This window comes from Callithrix jacchus, chromosome 15 (genome assembly GCF_049354715.1).
Source record: "Callithrix jacchus isolate 240 chromosome 15, calJac240_pri, whole genome shotgun sequence".
Lineage (NCBI taxonomy): Eukaryota > Metazoa > Chordata > Mammalia > Primates > Cebidae > Callithrix > Callithrix jacchus.
This window is the reverse complement of record NC_133516.1, coordinates 46,866,208-46,889,984: the sequence shown is the minus strand read 5'-3', so window position 1 is coordinate 46,889,984 and position 23,777 is coordinate 46,866,208. Positions and strand designations below refer to the sequence as shown.

Sequence of the window (23,777 nt, the reverse complement as noted above, 5' to 3'; positions counted from 1 at the left end):
TGCCCACTCTGACAGTATGCCTTGATTCCCTCTACTCACATGATGGTCTTAGCTTGGAAATGATCTCAGCATCCACTTTGGATCTGGCATTTATTCCTCAGTTCCATGCACCCATATGCCCCTGATTCCAGAAAATTCTCTACTGTGGTTTTGAAACAGCCTGGGTTGGCTTTGTGACTATGTTTCTTTTCATGAAAGGCTGGTTATTGCAAATTATGACAAATGTTCTCCAGCTGGGTGCCTCTCCCTAGAAAGAAGCTGTTCCCCTCTAGGAGGAAGGAGAACATTGAATATCTACATATTCTCTGTTGAAAGTGTCACTTCTTTAAAAATTATTCTTGTGCAAAATATTTGTTTCACATAAATGTGTATGTGTCTATGAATAGGTTATACAAGACTTGCTTCTGATGTTACAAACAAAAGAATGCGAGATTAAACCAATGAGCCTATAATTTTTACCCTGTTAAAGGGGTAAAATCGGGAGTTCTTTGCTCTTGGTTGGCACCCTGTTGTCCCCCCTGCTCCCCCATGGAACATGGCTGCAAGGCAACAGCAGCCTCTCAATTGACCCCACCCCTTTGCAGAGCGAACCCAATCCACATGTGCCCTATGGCCTGGGGCTAAAGATTTGGAGGCAGGGATGGCAGGGAGCATCTTTTCTTGAGATCAGCTTCAGGTCTTGATGGTCCAGCACCTTCTGCCATTTTGCAACTCAAAAGACCCAAACTGAAAGTCCTGTTGCAGAGCTGGGGAGATCATTTCATGTGAAAGCATGTGCTACAACCCAGTGCCACACAGTAAGTACCCACATGTGTTCCTTCAACTAAATGGAGTTTCGAGTGGCTCTTCCTTAAAACAAATGGAATCATTCAATAAATTCCATAAACATTTAAAGACTCCTGATAATCTTTTCTATCTTTATTACAGTTATAATATTATGACCCTATTTCCCCAGTGACATAAATAATATGGTTTCAGTGTCATCAGGCAAATTCCTAGCTTAAGGTCACACAGCTAGCCAATGGCTAGCCCAGGCCCAAATCCAATATTCTGAAAAATTCCTTCACATATCCCTTCACTTCTTTTTAACATAAAACCAAAATAGCCAAAGAAAAGAGGTGAAAACCTACCGTGTGAAAGAATATTCCTTTAGACAGCTTGTTCAAAAAATAGGCCTAGTATTGCATGTAAATGAACATTGTGGCCTTCATTTATATTCAGGCGATTTAATGTGAAGAAGTGAAGCGTAGAGCAGGGTATGACCATTATCATACTGTGTTCATCTGATGTATCTGGATGGCTTTAAAGATACACATGCAAAGAATTTGGCAAATGTAAATGTCCTCTGACATTTACTTGGTAGTAAACATAAGCATCCAACTTCCTCAGCTTTGTTTGCTTCATTACTCAAAGTATACTCTTTCTTCTGTCCTTCTCTTACCCAGTAAAAAAAAAAATCCATTAAATTACTTTATATCTTTTTAAAAATGTCAGAACACTAGGGAGAATGACAGGACACTAAGTTTAGCAAGAAGTGAGTTTCACATCAGTCAACTTGCCTAATGTAAAAACCAGAAAGGAGGAAAGTAAAGGGGGGGCAAAAACATTTAAAGTTGAATCTTTATACCCAAAGGAAATGGAGTTTTCAGTCACAGAATTGCCTCTCTGTCACAACATCTGTGCTTAGCAAGGGTGCCCTCTTTGCCAACATGTTGAACTTTTTCATTTATGTCTTCATCAGGGATGGCTGATGTTTAAAAAAGAAATTCTCAAACTTGCTCAAATAAAGAGGAAGATCATTTCAGGGTCCAAGAAGCAGTGGTTTAAAAAGAACATGAACTTTGGAATAAGACAGAGTTGAGTTTTTGCTACCAGTCACTAACAACGGGACTTCCGTGAGTGCGTTACTTAAGCTCTCCAGGTCTCAGATTTCTCAGCTGTAAAAGTAAAATAGTAATGGCTCTTACTTTATAGGGTTGTTTGAGGATGAAATGAAACAATATATGCACAATGCTGTGGTTATGTGTTCAATAACATTGATCATTATTTGTTTATTGGATACTGAGTTTGAATATTGAGTCTTCATGAAGACTGGAAATGAAAAGTTGATAGGAATGGAAAATACTTCCATCTCTTTAGGGCCACAGGTTTATTCATTTGTGTCTCCTCTGTAGTCTTTCCCTTTTTTCCTTTAGTCTTTTCTCTCTCTTGATGGAACTACTCAGTGTTCTTTGTGTCTCCTGACTGACATGGACATGGCCCAATGGAACGACTAATCCTACATCTCCTTGGCTTTACATTATGGTGTCCATTAACAATTGACTATAGATTCTCAATATCTTAGTTTAAACTACTAAGTCAATGAAGATAATCTGATTAGCTACTGATCAGCCAATGGAAGAATACTCTGGGTCAATTTTTTGCTCATAATGTAATCAAGCTAATTGTCAAGTTGTTGACTTTTAAGGCCAGATAAGTTGCCATTTATCCTGACTTTGAAACTCATCATGGTTCCTTCCATCACCCTAGGTCCTCTGGCCTGTAGATTCAAGGCCTTGAGTAAAATGCTTTCCTTGTCTAAAATCCAAAAGATCTGTTACTTAATATGTTTAGGCTTCTTGTAAGGTCTGCAAACCTTTCAAAGGGACATTTCAAAAGCTTCTGGACTTAGATAATTGTGTCAAAAGGGAAGCAGCTGTTTCTGTGTTTTCAGAGAAGAATAAAATTAAACAAATGCAGAGAAGAAGTTCGTGTGTAATTAGAATTGGATTTTAGTAGTGTTTGGACTCACTACCCAGCAGCTTGATTCTTCTTCTCTGTCCAACCTCTTACCATTTCTTGATTCTGCCTCATGCTGCATACCCATCTTTCATTTAGCATTTCCCTTACATTTCACTGGAATACTTTGCTTCTTGCTTCACAGCACATTTCCCCTTCCTTAGACTTTATCACCACTTCTTTCCTTTTAAGATTCTTTTGTTCATTTGCTTTTTGTTTGCATTGTCTGTTGTGTTTTGCTTTCGGCTAACAGAAAGATAAAGAAAAATCTAAATTCTTACATTGTTTTTGTTTATTTCTGGGAACAAACATTTTCTCATTTTCTGTGGTGAAATCTCACAGCCCTTATTCAAGCCAGTTTCAAAAACACAGTATTAATCTCTTGCTGTTTACATGTAAGTGATTTCAGAGAGTTTTTGAAATGTTTAAAAACATGGTCAGAAGCTGTGGCTTACCTCCCAACTTTGTTTGGTAAAAACAAACTAAAACAGCAGGGCTTTTTCTCTTTAGCTTTGGTTCATAGCCACAGAGTTTCTCCCTTAAATCAGATTTTCATTATTTTGTTGTATCTTGAATGCTGTCAAGTCACAAAGTAACTCACTCTGAAAATCTCTAAGTTCACATCACTCAGGAAAGATTTATGTATGGTTATAAAGGTGTCAGCATTTTTACTTTTATTAAAATATCAGCAACTGCTCATCAGCAGTATTTTTAATTAGTTTGTCCCACAAATATTTGTTGAGTACCTACTAAGAACTAGAATCAAAAGGAGAAAAAAATGTAGAGGGTAGGTACATACTGGCAGTTGTTTAGTGGAAGAGTAAAATAATAAATGAATAAATTGTACAATTGTTTGACTTTCCCTATGATTATGGAATAATTATACTAAAGGTTATTAGAAACTTTTACACATGATTTTATCCTTTTAAGAGGAAAGATCACTGAATATAAGAGTTTTGAATGTTCTTTATTCATTTAAAAAATGAACTAAATTTCAATCTTAATGTGAAATATTAATTTATGTCCACTTTGTATTCACACATTTGACAGATGTTTTCTGACCCTCTCTTATGAATTAGGTTTGGGCTCTGCTTTACAAATACAGTTTTATATATAAAAAAGTTGTTTATTGCTGAGTCAAGAATTAGGCAAGTAATTATGCACATATATTTCTATAAATTAAGTTCAACGCTATGAAGAAAAAGTAAAAGAAGCTGTGAGAGCATCACAAGAAATCTAATTTGGTTTGTGGTGTCGTGATATTAGAGCAGCGTGTAAGCTTGATTTAGACAGGCCTGGGGACAGATCTGACTGTGCTACTTACTGGTGTTATGGCAAGACCTCATCTGTGAAATGGGCACACAAATTAATATTTCCTATTTTGATGGCTTATTGCAAGGATGAAACAAGCACTTATGCATAGAATAAGTGCTTTTGAAAAGTATCCTTTACTGATAATTCTAATAAGGCTAGTAGAACTAGGAATCACAGAACAAAGAGGTAGAAAAATAGACATTATCTGGAAGCATCTATGCATTCAAAATCCCAGCACAGACAATGATGACCTGAATATCAGGTGCTATCAAGCCTTTCTTTACTCTGAAAACCAGTGTCTCTGTTTTTGAATGTTATGACTCCATTTCATCTTGATCCAAAGTGGTGGGTTGGGGGGGCAGTGTGGGCATCTGTGTGGGTCTGGTCGTTATGTTTTACATCTGTTTCCACTGTTATCTGCACATCATCCATCTTGGTCCTTGACGTGCCTTGAAATATGAGCTTTGCCTCCACCAGGCATCTCTTCACATTTTCCTTTCCAAAGCTAGAAAGAAAACAATTGCTTTTCAAATGTATTTAAGGCTTCAGAAAGGTAATAGAGTGAGACCCAAATGCCTTACTGATTTCCTAAGTGTGCGACTTTGGTCCTTTGTGGGGTCGGGTCTAGAAGGCCCTTTCCACTTCCCAGGCCCCAGAAATGGTTTTGCAAAACTCAGCAAGAGTAAGGCAGCTTCTTCACCCATCAGTTTCTTCCTAGTCCTGTGTCAGCATTCTAAGATGAATGATGAAATATGTAGGTGCAGAATTATGTTATATTCAGTATTATCCTGCATTCATTAATGGTTTTGAAATAAAGACAAAAGCAGTAATAATAGCCAACATGTTTGAACCACCTACAGTATACCAAGAACCATGCCAAACAGTGTCCTGGCTTGTTCCTTTTTTGTTATTAAAACCTTATGGAGAAGGAACTATCATTATCTGCTTTTCAGGCATGAGAAAAACGAATGCTCAGAGAGACTGTCCCTTATCTAAGGCCTTCCAGTTGGTAAGTGTCAGAGCTGGGTTCCAGCCAGGTCTTCCTGTTGTGTCCATTAGAACACAAGATAATGAGATGATATCCATAGTTGTTTATACTCAGTCATTCACTCAGTCACTCCAAAATGATTTATTTATCGAGTACGTATTATTGGTCAGACAGAATTCTTGACACTGGAGACAGAGCAATGAGAAACAGGTAAAATCTCTATACTCATGAAACTTATATTTTGGTGGTAGGAGAAAGAAAATAGACAAAATAAGTAAATTTTATATTATAGTGGAAAATGACAAATGCTAAGGAGAGAAATTAAGTAGGAGGGGGCATGGCCTAATTTCAAATAGGGATGTCATTTAATATATTACAAACATAAAGCTTATCATTCAGAGACTGACACTGAGAACACACTTGATATAAGTTCTTTTCCTTCCTCCTTAGGGAAATCTCAAGCAGTTTCATCCAGCAAATATACAAGCCTTTTGTGCCTTGAACCCCAATGCGTAAAGACATTCACAAACATCCTGGAATTGGTGTGTTATTTTATAAGCTCCTCTCTCTTGAAAGTCACTGCGTATGGAAATAAGCAAGTACTTTAGCCTTGGAAATTCTGTAAAGACATCTTTTGGTTGAGAGCTGATGTTGAAATAGATTTGGCCATAAATGCTGTTTTTCCATCCAGAATAAGTTTGAAAATATATACATGGTGGTAAAACAGAGTTGCCAGATGAATTTTGCTTATTTTGCTATTTGCTTAAAATCCACCAGCAAATTTACTCGTGAAGAAAAGCCCTGGTCATGATTCCTATATCGTCACAATACCCCGAAAAACAAAAACTACAAAATGAATTGTTTGAGGCTCAAGTTTGCATACTTGCCTCCTAGAGTTCAATTTTAAAAAACTTACAGCAACATAGAAGATGGCAGATATGGGCCTTATACACAGGTGCCCACACACCCACGTGTATATACATACATACATATGTTCCGAGTTTCAGCCTTTCTCCAACTGTAACAGTAAGAATTTCCAAGATCAGTGGGACCACTTCAATACGACATATACTACAAACATGAATTTGTCACTCAGGAAAGCACTTGGACTAAAGTAAACCTTTCTACCATTTTTAGAAAAAATGGTCAAATGAGCAGCATAGATAAGGTAGGAGGAGATATGCATAGCTTTTTAAAATCAAACTGTTTTAAAGTGATTGGTATAACCCAAACATCAGTCCCTGGCCTGTAAAGAATGTACTAAGTGCAAATGATTTTTATCTCTTAGCAGCTCCAGTGGGACCTTACAGTCCTTTGAAAGTCATTTGCGTTAGTCTCTGCCTTGAAAGCAATGCCTTAAAAAGTATCCACACTTCAGGTTTTATAGTGATTTCAAGTGGCCATCACCCTGTTATTCCTAATTAGTGAGATTTGCTACTTGTGAGCTTTACTGTAACTGTGTACTGTGAATGTCCTACAAATGACTGGTCACAGATTTTTAACATCCACATTCCATTTCCTTTCAGGTGCTGGCTTTCAGCCGGCCTTGTCCTTTCACCAGTTTTAAGAGTTAGGTAAGTAGGATTAATTTCTGTTTCAATATCTCCAGCTGTTTTTGAATCATTAATTCTGCTTTTACTGCAGTAGATTTCCTATTCATTACAGAATAAAAATGAACATGCCTGGGGCATTTCACATTCTCCCAGCCTTCTTTTGTCACACACACACACACACAAAGCCCTTTCTGTACCTCCTAAAATTTAATGTATTCTCTGAGCTAATTTGTGTCTGGTAGTAATATGCTTCTATTGCTAAAAATCAAGATACTTCACAGATTTGACCCATTTTATTTATTCAGCTTAAAATTTTCAAGCCCATATCAAATAGGTCAATAATATGGACTGTACTGTGAACCATGCCAGAAAGTAATTCTGTATTTTCATTGAGAAACATTTCCTCCCTAAGTTTCACATAGTATTATATCATCCACCCAGGAACAATTAAATCCTTATGGAAAAACCTGGCCTTTCACTAGTGAGATGAAGAAAAAATAAGAAGCAGTTAGAGGAATAGAAAAATAATGCTGTAGTTGAAGAGAAACTTTGTAAATTATATAACAAGGGTCAAAAACTCAAATCTTTCCAAGGGATTGGCCAATAACTTAAAGGTTTCACCCAGTCCAGGTAAAAGATATCAGAGACCAGTGGGCAAGGTTGCACAAAGGAGACTGAGTGCTCCATTTAACTCATTCAGGTTCAACATTTAAAGGCACATCAACAAGCAGCAAGATACACAGACTGAACAAATCACATCTGTACATCAGATTTTGCCTGTGTGCCATTAGCTTAGAAAATTAGCTAACTTTTAATTATCTGGACCAGATTAAGGAATAGGCCATTCGGATAGCTGATATTATAGATAACCAACTCCTAAATGACTTTCCAAATCACTTGCATTTGCTTTTAAGGAGGGATATGTACTTGTACTACTTGTTAGGCTCTTACTTGGCATTAGTGTAAGGCTATTTGCAGAGCAGAGGAAAATGGCCTCTTGATATCAGAAATTTATTCTGCTTGATCTTTGATCTGGGAGGAAAGCTATCCAAATGCCAACCCATGGATTACTCCTTTCTGTGTCTCACAGTTTTATAACCTAGCTCCACAAGCCCTCTTGTTCTGTAGCATTCAGCCTGACAACTCTTGTACACATACACATGGGAAAAAAATCATGTGTATGTGTATATATGTACATCTATTATTGTTCTCAGAGATAATGCTGCACTTTCTATCCACATATGGATTTTAAAGAAATTGTCTCTTTCACAATACTTCCTTTCACTCTTGCCATGTATGTCTCTAGTAGACGAAAAGGTCATGAATCTGGAAAAATGCCCTTTCATAGACAAGAAATCCAAAACAAAAACATGTGTTGGAGCCAGACCCAGGAAACTGGAAGCAACTTTAATCGTCATGTCAATTAAATGGTAAGGTGTCATTGTCTATAAGAATGATATGTGGGCTGGGCGCAGTGGCTCAAGCCTGTAATCCCAACACTTTGAGAGGCCGAGGCGGGTGGATCACCAGGTCAAGAGATCGAGACCATCCTGGCCAACATGGTGAAACCCTGTCTTTATTAAAAATACAAAAATTAGCTGGGTGTGGTGGCGTGCACCTGTAGTCCCAGCTACTGGGGAGGCTGAGGCAGGAGAATTGCTTGAACCCAGGAGGTGAAGGTTGCAGTGAGCCGAGACTGTGCCACTGTACTCCAGCCTGGCGCCTGGTGACAGAGCGAGACTCTGTCTCAAAAAAAAAAAAAAAAAAAAAAAAAGAATGATATGTGCTTCTTGAATTGATGAGTAAAAAATTCCTCTGTAGTGGTTCCCATCTTGCCATTAGCATCTTCATCCCTTAGAGTGTCAATATTTTGTATATTACCTCTGATTCCTCAGTAATATACTCAAGGTAGCACACCCTGGCTTCACATTTTGCTTTTCCTTTCAAGTATGTGTTATCAAAACTTACCTGTCTGGTAGCATTATTAGGCTTTGATATGTGCCACACTTTGATATGTGCTTTATATATATTAGGCTTTATATATATATTAGGCTTTGATATGTGCTTTATATATATTAGCTCATTTTAAAATGTCACAATTTAGTTATATAGAAATATGTTCAAGAGATCTATTGTACAACATGCTGACTGCAGTTAATAACAATATATTGTATTCTTGAAAATTGCTGAGAGGGTGAATATTGTGTTCTCACCAAAAAAAAAGTAAGTATGAGAGCCAATAAAATGTGTTAATTAGCTAGATTTGGTCATTCCACAATGTATATATACTTCAAAACATCATGGTGTATGTGGTAATCATATATCATTTTGCCAACTTAAAAAAAGTTTAAATAGTTAATAAAACAAAAAATTAATTAAAAATAAAAATACCATATAAAGATGTTTCATTGTAAAATACACAAAAATACAAGTTATAGAGACATTTTACCAATGGTTAAAAAGTGAATATCTTTATCCACACAAAAACCTGCTCAAAAATGTTTATAGCAGCTTTATTCATGATTGCCAAAACTTGGAAACAACCGAGATGTCCTTCAGTAAGTAAATTGATAAATAAACAATGGTACATCCAAGGAACAGAATATTATCCAGTAACAAGGAGAAATTAGCTAGCAAGCCAGGAAAAACCATCAGGGAATCTTAAATGCATATTGCTAAATGAAAGAAGCCAATTTGAAAAGACTACATATTGTAGAATTCCAACTATATGAAATTCTGGAATAGGCAAAACTGTGGGTTGGGGGAGGGAGGGATGAATTGACAGAGCACAGAGGATTTTAGGGGCATGAAACTATTCTGTATGATACTATAATGGTAAATACATGTTGCTGTATATTTGTCCAAACCCAGAGAATGTATATGAATGAACACTAATATATGCTATGAACTTTGGGTGATAATGATGTGTCAATGGCGGTTCATCAATTGCAACAAATGTACCTGTCCAGTGGGGGATGTTGACAGTGTGAGCTGTTGGTGTGAGGTGGGGGTAGGAGGTATACAGGAGCTGTGTATTTGTGCTCAATATTGCTGTGAACCTAAATCTGCTCTACAAAATAAAGGCTTTAAAAAAAAAACCTAAAAAACCAAAAAACAACTTACCTGTCCTCTGTCCCACTTTACCAGATCCCACATGTGAATGTTGTGGGTGGCTGAATATTACTCATCCTAGAGAGCATGTTGATATTTTAAGGCAGGATGAGAGAGACTTTCTGGCAGGCCTCATATTATATCTATATAAGTTAGTAACTATTTTTCTTAATCACAGGATTATCTCCAAGGGATGTAAAGTACAACGTGAAGAAATCTTTCTCCCTCAACCAAATACCCCTTAGAGCAACAATGCTCCAAGTATAGTCTCCAGCCCAGCTGTATAAGCATCATCTGGGAACTGGTTAGAAATGTAAATTGTTAAGCCCAAACACAGACCTACTAAGTCAGAAACTGCAGGTGGCAGTGGTGGGGGCAGAGAGTGGGGGTGCACAATCTATGCTTTCATAAACTCCCTGGGCAATTTTGAGGCATATTAACCTTCCAGAACTACTTGTGAGTATTTCCCTCTGTAGTTCTGCAGGTAACCTGTTTTTTCCACCAATCTCCGCTCCCAAGTTGTAAATTCCAAAAGAAGAGGGCTCACCTACTTGTTTATCCTTAAACCCCAGGCTCTAGCATTTATGCCTGGCACATAGTAGGTGCTCAATGTATATTTGTTGAATGTATAAACAAATAAATACATGAATGATCGGCTAAATGTCTAATCCTCTAGTGAGACATGGCGCATACACACTGTAACTTTCCTAGCCCATTATGCAGGCACGATACTGTGGAGTTAAGTAGGGATTCATATGAGCTCTACTGCTTGGGTTTACATCTTTGCTCCATCTATCAACTCTCTAACCTTTAGTAAACCCCACCTCTCTTTGGGTGTTGAATTCCTCATCTGCAACATGAGGATGATAATAGTGCCTTAACCTCATACGGTTGGCTTTTTTTCTTTTTGTAAGATTAAATAAGTTGTGGTAGTAGTGTTTGTTATGATTTTACCACCATGGTTCTCTTTCCCAAGTGGTAGCCACTGTCCACCCACACCCGCAGAGACTCTGACAAAGGTCTCAACAGAGTTTGCCCTGCCCCTTTATTAGCATAATATTGAGGGTACTAGAGTCCTGCAGACCTCAGTCCAACTTCTATTTTGTAATTATCCACATCACAATTTATTCCATCATTTATTGCTGCTATTACTATTTCTATTCCAAATAATGCATTGTGGAAGTATTTAAGTGAAATCTTTTAATCTGGTTGCATAAACAATATCAATAATCTGATATGACTTCCATGAAAAGCCTTTCCAATCTTTTCTCAGTTCTTGATAGAAGTGAGAAACCTATATTCCTGTTATCTTTACTAAGACTTCAGACTGTTGTCATGGTTAAACCATTAAAGTACAAACTAGTTGTTTTTTTTTTTGGCTTTTGCTACATGTAGTAATGTGCTATTTATTATCTCTTTCTGACTAATCCTCATTTTGTTTTTTGATGCTCAGCATTTTCCTTTCTGTGAAGAGCCACAGATTTGGCAGAAGCTCAAGGAAAGGCTGAAAATACTTCTTAGAAACTATTTTAATCCCAAACAGTTAATGTTTGGAGAACAGGTTGAAACATATGTAATATAGGCACCAAAGTGTAGGCAATTATCTCCAAAGTGCAACAGGGGACAGAGAATAAAGGCTGTGGTACCTTGAGGTTGAGGGTAAAGAACCAGAGAAATGCCATCTTTGGCTTTTCAAGGGTCACAGTGTCAAATGAAGAACGAAATGATAAGACAAATGAAACAGCTCGATAACACCCAAATGGGTGTATTTATTCACATAGCTCAAACCTGACTACTGGAGCTCTTTTCCTGTCCACTGACATCCATTGTGAGCATTATAACAAGATCCAGAACAAGGTGTCTAGAAACCCTAATGATGCTCTGGACAAAGTGGATGAAAGGTGACAAGGCAGAGGGGAATGTGCGCAGAAGTGTTGGCTCAAAAATCATGCGACTTTCAGAGGTTCTTTCAGAGGTTGCCTTGAACCTTTGCACAACACAAAGACAATATAGTTCCTGTTTAATGTTTCTGAAGATAGAAGTGGATGTCCCAGAGTTAGGATTGCCTTGTAATTAAATAATGCCATTGTGATGTCCTTGCACCATTGCATAGGACAGGATGAGCTGCCTCTGCCCTTCCTTCCTGTAGTTTCATCCTGCCATATAACCTCAAGTATTTACACACACACACACACACACACACACACACACACACACACTCCTCAATAAAGCATTCCCCGTTACGGTATTGCTGTAAGAGAGTATTAGTTATTATTCAGTGTCTGCAGTGCAGCTATTATACAATGTGGATTTCAGAAAGGACATACACTATCACAAACATAACACCACCTTGCAGGGTCAGTTAAGAAAAATATGAGCTAAGGAGGTGGAAATCCTTGCTTAGTATTACGGAGAAATTAGAAGCTGTGAAAAGTTCCACAGTTTTTTGTTGCACTCAAATCTTTCCTTTAGGACCAACTTCTATGAAAACACACTTCGCCTGGAATTTGCCCTGTCAAAGCCAGACATATTTTTTTAATTGAATCTTGCTTTGAGAGTAGTGATTTTTTTTTCCATCTGTAATTTGCTTTTTATGTGAAGGGAGAGACGTTCTGCTTCTCTTCCTTTGGGCGGGGGGTTGTCATAGTCCTGTAAAAACAATCAATGTTGGGTCATTTATCTCCTGCTCCATCAAGCTGTGATGTGGGATGTAAGTATGCGTATGTTCACAATATAGATTTTTCATTGCTGTATTTTATAGTCATATTATTGGTGAGTGGCCCTCATTTATTTTCCAGACCATTTCAAACCCGATGACAACTCTTTAGTCTTTGTTTGTTAACTGTGTCCTGCCTGTCTACCTTTTCATGTAGTAATTGCTTTCAGGGAGTAAAACAGAAATGAAGTATTCCTTTGTTTAATATTTTTCAAATCAAATACATCATAGCACAACCATCTGTAAAAATACATTTCAGCTTTCATCAAATTCTGCCATGGTTTTTTTGAGGATTAATAACTCCTTCACATGGGTGTGTTTCTGTGGCTAATGTAATGTTGTTGGGCAAAGTCTAGGTCATATTTATGTTCTGGCTCAGGTAAAAAAGAAATGGCTTGTTGAAGGAAAAAATAATGGAATATTTTTACTCTAAAATTTTGTTACTTGCAGAACAAGTGCTTTTGGAATGGAAAATATAGCTGGGAAGCTTTCTGTGGTGAAAAATGTGGAAGTAAAAGTCATTCACTTTTTCTGCATGTAGAGTGCAATTCTCTAGCCATGGGAATATAGTCCCTAGTTACATACTAACACAACGTGAACTGCCTGGTTCCCTTCAAAGGTCCCTTTCTTCGATTGATTTTGGGGAAGGAGGTTTGTGTCTCAATTATTATTTTTTTGTTGGCAACTGTGGTCCCTGTCTTTCTGTCTATCTTTGTCTAACACTTGTCATTCTCCTCCCCTTTCCTTTCCCACATCTTCACAAAGCCACAGCTGTTGCAGGCTGGAAGGTGGGACAGGCTGTGATAGAGATTGCGAGATCATATAGAATGTGAAGCAACTAGAATTTTATAAAGAGACATCACCATCTTTCAAAGTTCCTTGGCAATTGATTTGTCTTAGTTTCGGCTGCTATAACAGAGACCATTGACTTACGGTGGCTTATAAACAACAGCAATTTATTTTTTACTTTTTCAGAGGCTGGAAATCCTAGAGTAGGTTGACATCACGGTTGGGTTCTGATGAGGGTCCTGTTCCAGGTTGCAGACTGCCAGCGTCTGCTTGTAGTCTCACTGGGGGAAGGTGCAAGGGAGTTCTCGGGGGGCTTCTTTGATAAGGCACTAATTCCATTCATGGAGACTCTACCCTCATCACCTAATGACTTTCCAAAGCCTTACCTCCAAATGCCATCATTTTGTGGGTTTGGATTTCAACATGTTTTTTGTGTGGGACACAAACATTCATTCCATTGCATTCCACCCTTTCCCGCCCAAATGCATGCTCTTCTATATGCAAATCATGTTCATTCCATCCCAACAGTCCCAAAAGTTTAAACTCATTCTAGCATCAACTCTAAAATGCAAAGTCTCATCTAAATATCTAAATCAGATATAGGTGAGACCTGAGGTGTAATTCATCCTGAGGCAAAACCATTCTCCACCTGTGAACCTGTGAAACCAGGTGCTTCCAAAATCCAATAGTGGGACAGGGATAGGATACGCGCTCTCATTCCAAAGGGAAAAACAGGAAAGAAGAAAGGGGTGTTAGTACCAAGCAAGTCTAAAACCAAGCCAGCCAAGCCCTGTGATATCTTAAAGGCTTGAGAATAATCTTCTTTGCTTTGACGCTCTGCCTTCCAGACACACAGGGTGGCAACATCACTCACACAGGTTGATGGGACATTGCCCATGCCATAGTTCCCTTGGCTCAAGCTCCCAACAGGAATTTCTTACAGAGGCTGTTCGAGTCTTAGGTTCTGAATTCCCACTACATTCCTAGAGCTCCAAGTGAAGCTCCTGAGCTTTCCCAGGCTCCCCTAATTCTCTTTATAGGTGTTTTGAGAGGAAACAGAGAACACGCTTGAGTTTGAAAACTGAGGAGAATTTAGTAAAAGTCATAGGCCGAGTATAGGGGAACAAATTACATACAGTCATTTCATTCATAACACTTGTTTTGAAAACACAGATTTGTTCCAAAGCCATTGATGTATTCAGGAACAATTTGACCATAATTTTGTATTTGCTCATGTGTGATTTCATCCATGAGAAACATTAAGTGAACACAGAAAACTACACCTAGGCGAGCCAAGCAGTGTAGGAATACACAAAATGCAAGTGCTTCGAGCATCCACCAGCATCCACACTGAATTCATCACATTCTTGTGAGCCACATCCATCTACATCCTATGTTACAACTTTCCCTGGGATCCCAGGTAACCCATTTCCACCACTTCACAATAACCCACAAGCTGCATCTTTCCCCACACCCATTTCCATAAGGAAATGCCAGGTCTTTCCCAAGGCTGAGTGCCATATTTCTTCTAGTATTTATGTCTTTCTTAATAACTCAGGAAGTATAATGCTGTATACCATTTTTTTAAACGACATCACAGGTGTCATTTTTGTGTATTTGCCTCTAGCCCCATTTTGCCCTAAGTCCTATGGTTTTCATTGTACAATTTTACATAGTATGTTGATTTTCAGCAATGTCTGTGTTGCATTATAGCAGAACCGACTTTATGTTGAAGCACCCTGTGGCTGGCAACAGCAGGGAGCTATTACCACTCTTAGGTCTGAAGGAAGAGAGCAGAGAAGATGTCATGGGAATCCCGAGTGGGAGAGGGCCCCTGCAGGAAAAGGATGCCTTGCTTCCACAAATCCCAAGTGCTGCTGGCTCATGAAGCAGCAGATGGAGAGCCTGGGGAATAAACACCCAAACCTCACTAACCTGTCATTGACAGTTATCACATGTTGGCACAACCCCTCTGGGAGCCAGTGGCCAAGGAGTCTGTTGATATAGTCCTCTGTGGTCAGATGAAAGGCAGGGCAGAGCAGGGTGGGGGAATGGATGTGGAGGATCCTCTTGCCCCATACCACTGGAGAAATTTTAATTATTTATTATGAAGATCAGCTTTATTTTTCTTTTTCTAGATCTCTCTTATCTGGTTCAGAGGATTGAGGGGTATTTTGAATTCTTTTATATGATGTTCATTAAGATGCAACCACAAGAGGAGACACAGGAAAGGCCCCAGAAAGCAAAGTGTGTTATACTCACAGGTCCTAAAGATGGGGCATACCGTGCAGGGACATAGCGGTAAGACAGCAGGGTGGTCAGGAGGCAGAAAAAAGAAACAGAAAACAGGGGGTGGATTGGGACCATGGTTTGTGGGAAAGACAAGGCAGGGCAAGGTGAACAATTTAGGACTGACTGGTTTGAGTAATTTGGGGTGGGTTCTAAATTATAGGGGTGGTCCCTAGTTGCCTGGCATCTGGCTTTAGGATGTTTAGGACAGAGGAATATAGTCTCCTGGGGTGTCTGGGCCAAATAGAGAAGCCTAGGCTCTGGGCTGCAGATTGGTTGGTTTGCATATCAAAGGCGTGCCTGGCTGAGCTCTCCTGATCTCTGCGTGGCTATTCCTGGAAGGGGCAGTCCCTCCCCTGCTAGAAAGGTTTTTTTTTAAGATGTCAAAACATCATAATATATATAAAATAAAAAATGTATACAATACAGGGAAACTCACTGATGTCTTTTCTAAACAAAGGAAAATTTTCTGCCAAAGAAAAGAAGCTGCACTCTTCTCAAGTCAACCAATTCAAACTAGCCAACTTAAAATGAATGTATTTTTCCCACTTCCCATTATATATTCACATTTGTCTGTATTTATGGTCATTTCCATAGGAACCGCTTTCTAAAGGCAAATATGTTTTCATCTTTAATGCTGGAATAGTGATGAAACATGCAGAATTTTCCTAGATAGACTGGTTAATGTTAAATAATTTATTATATTTTATGCTTGGTCAATATAGTGAGAAGATATTTCTGGAACTTCAACTGTATTTACAGCTATGAAAATAATGCTTCAGGGGAACGTTTTTGGTATATTGTTATTTTAGTAATGTATGTCTCCTCTTTACTTATGCTGAGATTTAAGATAGAAATACAGAAGAACTGGGATAATTCAGTTGCCTGCACAGCAATCCTTGAATAAAGGGTTTAATTTTTTTTTTTTTGAGACGGAGTTTTGCTCTTGTTACCCAGACTGGAGTGCAATGGCACGATCTCGGCTCACCACAACCTCCGCCTCCTGGGTTCAAGCAATTCTCCTGCCTCAGACTCCCGAGTAGCTGGGACTACAGGTGCACACCACCATGCCCAGCTAATTTTTGTATTTTTAGTAGAGATGGGGTTTCATCTTGTTGACCAGGATGGTCTCAATCTCTTGACCTCATGATCCCAAAGTGCTGGGATTATAGGCATGAGCCACCATGCCTGGCCCAGGGTTTAATTTTTTAATGGTCACAAGACAGTTGCCATTTTCATGTAATCTTCAAGTACTGGGGTATGAGAAAAGTGGCTTAGAATGAGTCCCTGTAGGGGCTGCCAATTTATCAGTTGCCCCAGCTTGATCTGGAATTCAGAAGAGACCATGAGCTCAGTCTCAAAGGTAAATATACAAAAGGATGTGAAGACTTAAAGAAACCAGTTTGTCATTGATTAGGATTTGTCTTCTCTATCCTGCAACAAGCCTGTCAACAAAAGAAGAGAGATTTCATATGGTCACATGGAGCTGAGATGCTTATGGGGAAAAAATACAAAAACTTTAATCTTCAAAAGATGAGTAAAATATATATTTTAAAAATTTCTCCTAATTTCCTTTTTTTGAAAGAAGAGGCTCATGTCTTATTTTTTCATAAGTAAAATTTATTCCAATGTTAGCCTTAATTCACTATGTCATATGCTAAGGTGAAGTGGGAAGCTCATATTGGTTAACTGATGACTGGGGAAAATGATTTAAGGATATTGGCAATGTTAATAGGGATAATGGTGATGAATGTTTACATGCTATTAGAGACTCATAGACTTTTACAAGTTGAGATATAGCTCATATATCATCAAATCCACCTTTTTAGTATACAATTCAATGTTTTTTTAGCATGATCGCAAAGTTGTACGACCATCACCACTATCTAATTTTACAACATAGTCTTCACCCCCCAAAAGAAACCCAATACCTTTAAGCAGTCACTCTTCCTTCTCCCTACCCCAACTCCCTGGCAACCATCAATCTACTTTCTGTCTCCATGAATTTGCCTATTCTGGACATTTCATTTACATTGAATCTTGCCATATATGGCCTTCTGTGTCTGACTTCTTTCACATAGCATACTACTCTAAGAGTTCATCTCTTTTCTATAATGTTTCAGCATTTCATTCTGTTTTAATTGCCAAGTAATATTCCATTGGTGAATATACCACATTTTGTTTATCTATTATTCAGTTGATGAAAACTTGGTTCTAGTTATAAGCTATTATGAATAATGCTGCTATAAACATTTATGTATAAGTTTTTATACAGACACACATTTTCATTTCTCTTGGATGAATATACCTAGTAGTCAAATTTGGGGGCCATATGATAATGTTATGTTTACCCTTTTGATGACTTGCCAGCCTATCTTCCAAAGTCGATGCAAAATCTTATGTTCCCAATAGTATATGAGGGTTCCAGTTTCACCATATCCTTGTCAACATTTGTCAGTGTCTGTCTTTTTTATTATAACCATTTTAGTGAGTGTGAAGTCAAATTTCACTGTGATTTTTATTTGCATTTCCACAATGGCTAATAACATTCAGCATCTTTTTAAGTGCCTGTTGGCCATTTGTATAGCCTCTTTGGAGAAATGTCTATTCAGATCCTTTACACATGTTTTAATTTGGGCTGTCATTTTATTGTTCTATTAAAATAATTATGAATGTAATATAGATACAAGTTCCTTATTGGCTATATGATTTGCAAATATTTGCCGTCATTTTGTAGGCTGTCTTTTTACTTCTTCAGTGGCACTCTTTGAAGCGCAAGCATTATTAATTTTGAAGTCTCATTTCTCTATTTTCTTTTGTCACTTGTATTTTCATGTCATATATAAAACAATATTGCCCAACCTAAGATCTTGAAGAATCTCCTAATAGTTTTATAGTTTCATCTCATATTTAAGTCTGTGATCTACTTTGAGTTAATTTTTGTGTATGGTGTGAAAAAGGGATCCAAGTTCATACTATTTATTGCATGTGGGTGTCAAGTTGTCCATTTGATATCCAAGTTGTCCTTTCAAAGTACCATTTGTTGAAAATATTTTTTTTTCTCCATTGAGTTTTGGGCACCGTTGTTGAAAATCAATTGATTATATGTATAAGTTTCTAGACTCTCAATTGTATTTCAGTCATGGAGTGTAGGAATCACACACTCAAATGATTGTCAAGGGCATTGAGGCAGATGACATAAATGAATGAAGTGGGCCAGGTATGCTTGTGGAGAATTGACTTTATGGTTGCCTGATAGGAATACAGGATGATGATTATATCTTCTGATTATTTTTAAAGCCAGAAATTTAATTTAATATTTTGGCAAAAACATCTGATTTTATATGTAGGCAATTGGTTCGGTTTTAAAATTACTAACTGATCAAAGGAAGCACACCTTTAGGCTACACTGGGCCCATAAACCACCAGTGTTTGATCTTTGATATGCTTCAACTCTTTCATTGTATAGATAAGGTTGTCAGGCCTCAGAGGATTTAGGTGACTCCTATTTTCACATGACTAATATGCCAACATTCTAAGAATTCACAATTTCCTCATGTGTTTTATTACCAGGACTAGATTTAGTGTTTTCTTTTAATATAAAAAACCAAAAACCTTTCAGACTTAAAGAAATGTGTTTATTTGGAGTTATGACAGTCACAGCTCTCCACTGTCATTAAAAAGGAGATATTGATTTGTTTTTATAAGCGTGTAGGAAAGCTTTGCTTTCTGAAAATAGACAAAAAAGAAGTGCACAAAACAAAAATACAGCTCTCCCTTGGAGAACACACACACACACACATACACAAACACACACACACAAACACACCCTCCAGTCAACAACAAAGCATGCTTCTTAGAGTCTTCCTTCAGTTGGCATGACTGTAAATAAACTACAGGTGAAAAGATTAGAACTCATCATTCTCAGTTTTCTCTGCTGTGTCTTGTGTTCAAAGCCTTTGTCAAGAGCAGACATATCCTTCCCTGAGATCCTCTCAATGGCCTATTTCCTTATTCCAGTCACTACTCACAGAGGGAAGTTCTTAACACCTGTGGTAGAAACTGTTCCAGAACTGTCAGTGTCCAACAATGAAAGCTCCCATTTCTCAACTCTTTCACATTTGATTCAATTCAACAAATGTGTGATGAAGACAGACATGGTGTGGGAAATAGTTACGGGACTCCTCAAATAAATAAAAAGCATGACAATTCAGCAGACAAATATAGTAAGCATAAAGAAATAAGTTATGACTAAAAGTGCAAATAGTGGACTTAGTGGAATAGAGCAGTAACTTCTAATCAGGAAAGTTAAGCAAGTCTTCACATTATGTGGACATCCACACATCCAGGATGACAGATTCACACTCACCAGGGCGAAAACATGCAAACACATGGAGGCATAGAGCTAATGGGCTGCATATACACTCTGTTAAATCAGGTAGGAGATTAATAAAAAAAATTGATCATTCTGAATGTTTACCTATTTAGCATCAACCAACTACATGTTTTATATTTAAATAAGCAATTGGGTAATTGATGGGATTTTATTTTTCATTCAGTTGTTCAGAATAGCCAATAACATAGTTTGCTAAATCTTGAGAGAGAACTTTATTGCCCTCCTAATTTGTTTCCAAGTGGCAGAGGAGAATTTGGAAGTAACCAGGAGGTTGCTGGGGGAACATAAAGTTGTATGAGATGGTCAAGCCTTCCTTCATGGTTTCACAGAGAGGTACCTTGGGTATTTACAAAATACGTTTATAGCAGGTTATTTTTACTGCTCAATAAGTTTCTTGTTGTGTTTTCTTACTTTTGCAGAAGACCTATTGTTCTTGAATTTCTCAGAAAAGGTGGTATGCTAATCTGAGAAGCAGATGCCAAGATGAAATTAAATGAGCAAGAATCTAATTAGCAGAAGCATCTGTGAGGGAAAATGGGGCAGGAGCTGGTAAGGCTGGGAGAGCCATCAGAGGGTAAAACAAGTCTGCCCTGAGTGATTGCAGAGCAAAGGAAGGTTGGGTCTACGTTTCTTAGACTGCTGTGCTGTCTAAGGAAGTTTTGGCAAGGACGTTGGGGAATCTTTGAGCCAAAGCTGGCTGTTATAGGAGTACCATGTCTCCCAGGAATAGAACTGCTTCAGTATCTCTACCATGCCCTGTCACTATCCAGGAACAGCTTGTGAAAGCACGGGCTGAGTGAAAACGTAGTGGGGGATTTCAGATTGTGGCCACTGACTGTTGGTGTATTATACTCCTTGTAGTAGGAAGTCTGCAAGGTGCATCTCATAGCAGACAAAAATGGTGATTTCATTAGGATACAGATTAGCTGTCACAAGAGACCCCAAAATACTCTGGCGTAAGCAAAAGAAAATTTTATTTATTTCTCAACTTTGAATCTCAAGCTGAATACTGGGGATCTAGGGTCCTTCTTTCTTGCTGCTCTGCCATTGTAGGGTTGTTACCATTATTTACATAATTGATGGTGGCCTAAGACAGCTCACCATCATGTCTGCCTTCCAGCCTACTGAATAAACAAGAGAGAGGAAGGGAGGCTATTGCCTTTGATCTTGAAGGGCATAAGCTGGTAGTTGGGTACCTCCTTTCTGCTCATATTTTACTTTCCAAAACTCATACTAAGTTGTATTATTTTCCTATGGCTGTGGTAACAAACTACCATGAATTTAATACACCATGGAATACTATGCAGCCATAAAAAATGATGAGTTAGTGTCCTCTGTAGGGACATGGATGAATCTGGCAAACATCATTCTCAGCAAACTGATACAAGAACAGAAAATCAAACACCACATGTTCTTACTCATAGATGGGTGTTGAACAATAAGAACACAGGGACATGGGGAGGGGAGCATAACACACTGGGGTCTGTTGGGGGGGACCAACAGAGGGACAGTGGTGGGGTGGGGAGGTCGGGGAGGGATAACATGGGGAGAAATGCCAGATGTGGGTGATCGGGGGGATGGAGGCAGCAAACTACATTGCCATGTATGTACCTATGCAACAGTCCTGCATGATCTGCACATGTACCCTAGAACCTAAAGTACAATTTAAAAAAATTTAGTGGCTTAAAGCAACAGAAGTTTATTCTTTCACAGTCCTCTTTTTTAGTGATGAACTTAAGGTGTCAGCAGGACTGTGCTCCTTCTGGAGACTGTGGAAGGGAACCCCCTCTTTGCCTCTTTTAGCTTTGGGTAGTTATTGCATTTTGCATCACTCCAGACTCTACGTTGATGGTCACATTGCCTTCTCCTCTGCTGTATGTAATTTTCCTCTGCTTCCTTCTTATAAGGGCATTTGCGGTTGCAGTTAATGCCTCCCTGGATAATCCAGCCCATCTCTAGATCCTTAACTCAATTACACCTGAAAAGACCTTGTTACCTTATAAGATAACATTCTTAGTTTCCAAGAATTAAGATCTGGCTATCTTTGAATGCTGTTATGGTTTGACTGTGTCCTCATCCAAATCTCATCTTGAATTGTAGTTCTCATAATCACCATGTGTCATGGGAGGGACCCAGTGGGAGGCAATTTAATCATGGGGGAGTTACTCTCATGCTGTTCTCATGATAGTGAGTTGAATTCTCATGAGATCTGACAGTTTTATGAGGAGGTTTTCCTCCTTTTGCTTCGTACCTCTCTTTCCTGCCATCATGTGAAGAAGGACGTTTGCCTCCCCTTCTGTCATGATTTTTAAGTTTCCTGAGGCCTCCCCAGCCATGTGGAACTGCAAGTCGGTTAAATCTTTTTCCTCTACAAATGACCCAGTCTTGGGTACATCTTTGTTAGCAGCATGAGAACGGACTAATACAGAGGTCATAATTCAGCCTACCACATCAGTCATTTGGCCGCACTTAGCTACATGGGAGCTTAGGACTAAGAGTCTTTTGCTGTGCAGCTGTGCTTCTATAACAGGTTAGGGGATCCTTTTACTAAAGATAGAGAAGGAGAATAAATGTTGGGTTTCAATTTTCTTTCTCAGACATTTCTCAAAGGCATTGTAGTTTAAATCTTAGAGTAAAAAACTTCCCATCATCAACTCCAAGTTCTGCATTTCATTGACTACTTTGAGCTCCAAGAGAGGTTGGAGTGAAAGTTAATTGCTTTTACCTGCCCACCATTTATTATTCATTCCCCACTTTTTCTGGTAACAGTATTCCGATTTTCCTTCAGGCAAACACCCCCTCCCAAATTGTAGTTCATGTAGTATGTGGTGCATGTAGCCTAAACCTGGACAATTTGAATTTTGCATTGGTTCAGATTTGAGTCTGAGATATAAAGGGGTTTTCCAAAGACCATGGGTCTTTTATGGGAATTACTGGGAATGGGATGCTGTCTTTCCACTGGGATAGCTAAACTGATAGACATAAACTGGAAGTGCTAGTAACTCTCTTCTTATGGGATGTGAAAAGCTTGCCTGAAAGTGAAGTCAACCTACAGAAAAAGAGGAGCTGAGGAACAGGGGTAAGGGAGAACATGTTCCTCATTTTGGTGCCTCAATCTAACCACACCTGAACCAAATATACCCCCATGTTTTTATGTGAGCCAGTGGATGGCTCAGCCCCACCACTGCTTTCACTTGTTATTTTGCCAGTTGGATTGGATTCTGAAACTTGTAATCAAGAAACCCATCTACTGAAAAGTGAAATGATGTGCTCAAGAAACAATGGCAAGTTTTAAGCAAAGTCAAGGCAAGAATTCATGTCTTCAAAAAAAAAATAATAAATAAATAAATAATAAAAATAAAAATAAAAAAAAAGAATTCATGTCTTCTTTATACCACTCTATTTTGCCTTTCCTTCATTTCACATAATGGCTGTTGACCAATTTCTTTTGATTGCACTTTTGATTTTTAAAGATGGCTTGAGTTTTTAGGTGATTTCCTCTCATCTAGCCTACAAGTTTCGACAGTTTACAAAAAACATATATTGACAATTAGAAGCTGTGACAACATTGAATACTCTAGTTTAGTTTTGGAAACAAGAAAGGCAAACAGAGTAATTTTTAAAAACCAACAAGAAGTAAGGAAGCGATTGATGATCTTTTTTTGTCGTTGTTTCCAGCAGATTTATAATGCAATAAAAAATTTGTTCTGCAATAATTTAGCCCATGTGGTTGATATTAAACTTTTTAGTCAAAACTGTTCATGTCTTCAAGAGGCTCTGAAGCTTTTTTATTTAAGTGAAGGATGCTGCTAAAATGTTGAACCCAACATTCCCCCTGAAGTT

At 38.3% G+C, this 23,777-nt stretch overlaps 1 long non-coding RNA gene across 1 annotated transcript in view; it reads left to right on the top strand.

Annotated features, from left to right (window-relative positions):
* LOC118147784 (uncharacterized) overlaps window positions 1-23,240 on the top strand; it is a 30,756-nt gene extending 7,516 nt beyond the window's left edge. Inside the window, exons 3-6 of the long non-coding RNA XR_004734355.3 lie at window positions 5,531-5,622; window positions 6,607-6,654; window positions 7,940-8,063; window positions 23,144-23,240. This is a non-coding gene — a long non-coding RNA (uncharacterized LOC118147784). The remainder of the gene's footprint in view (window positions 1-5,530; window positions 5,623-6,606; window positions 6,655-7,939; window positions 8,064-23,143) is intronic.
* Window positions 23,241-23,777: the final 537 nt, after the last annotated feature.